Here is a 1,334-nt window from a genome sequence, read left to right on the forward strand (position 1 = left end):
TCGCTAAACTCCAGCTTGTTTGTTTTTCAGATCATCTGCGGCGGCGCTTCCGCAATGAGGAGCAAGCGCGTGTGCATGGTCGCCAGATTGCTTAAAATAAGCAAAACACCGGGAAGAAAATGTATCAATGTAACAGCGAAGCTCTGATTCGGGGATTAGAACTCTTGATATCTGGCAACCGCACACGAGAGCTCACATAGTAGAGGCATGTAGAGCAGTCCGCAATAACATTTTGTCTCCTTTTTTTGACGAAAATAAAAAGAGGTTTTTGGTAAAGTTTTTATCTTTTTGAATACATTTTAGTCTTGTCTTATTTCGTCAACGAAATTGCATGTTGATATAGTCTTATTTATCGTCTTAGTGATGGGGAAAAAAGCTCGTCAACGAACATTTTTCGTCATCGTCTTAGTTAACGAAATTAACACTAGTCAGGTAGATTCATAGAAGAAATTAGTTGGCACATGACGTTTCCGGTTCTCATCTGGGTCACGGCACCAATGTAACCCTTCTGATTCTTCTCCCCTCACTCGGTCTGAGCAGGGGTCGAACCAGCGTTTCCGACATGGGAGGTGGGCGTTTTAACAAGGACACTAAAGACCCCAGCTTCTAGCATCAGTTGCTAGTATGCCTCTTGAGATCAGGGGAGTGAGGTTTTCACACACAGCTCTTACCAGCTGGCCTCCGTTACACTCACCCCCTTAAACCTCATTCCAGTCCGGGTCACGGCACCAATATAACCCCTCGGGTTCTACTACTCTCACTTGCTCCGAGGAGAATTCGAACTGGTGTTTTCAGCATGGGAGGCAGGCGCGATAACAAGGATGCAGAGGTGGACAGTAACAAAGTACATTTAGAGGAGTACTGTACTTAAGTACATAGTTCCAGCATTACTGAGCAATGCTGACAACTGTGTTGATTTTGCAAACGAGCTTCAGAGGTTAATGAGCTGTATTCACTGTTGTGTCGGTACACATGGCAGTAATAGACATTTTTTGTTGACTACCTACTGTAGCTTGTAAACTGTATAATTTCTTACGATGAGAGATCCCCCAGTAAGGAATACCACTATAGACAAAGATGGATTCTGCATGAACTGTAGACACAATGCCAAACAGGAGAGTCATCAGACCAATCATTATCTGGACAGTCTGTGTAGGACAAGAAAATTGTACATTCTGAATAGGACAAAAGAGTATTTTATAAAGTAAAACGGTAACAAATGGACTTATTATTGTACTAGAAAAAAAATTATACAAGTCTGCATTTTTTTTTTTCATTTTTTGCACATAAACGCCTCTGCACTTACTCCTGATTTCTCTCAACATGGCAACATG

Source organism: Sinocyclocheilus rhinocerous, unplaced genomic scaffold, assembly GCF_001515625.1.
Source record: "Sinocyclocheilus rhinocerous isolate Xijiao unplaced genomic scaffold, SAMN03320098_v1.1 scaffold1604, whole genome shotgun sequence".
Classification (NCBI taxonomy): Eukaryota; Metazoa; Chordata; class Actinopteri; order Cypriniformes; family Cyprinidae; genus Sinocyclocheilus; species Sinocyclocheilus rhinocerous.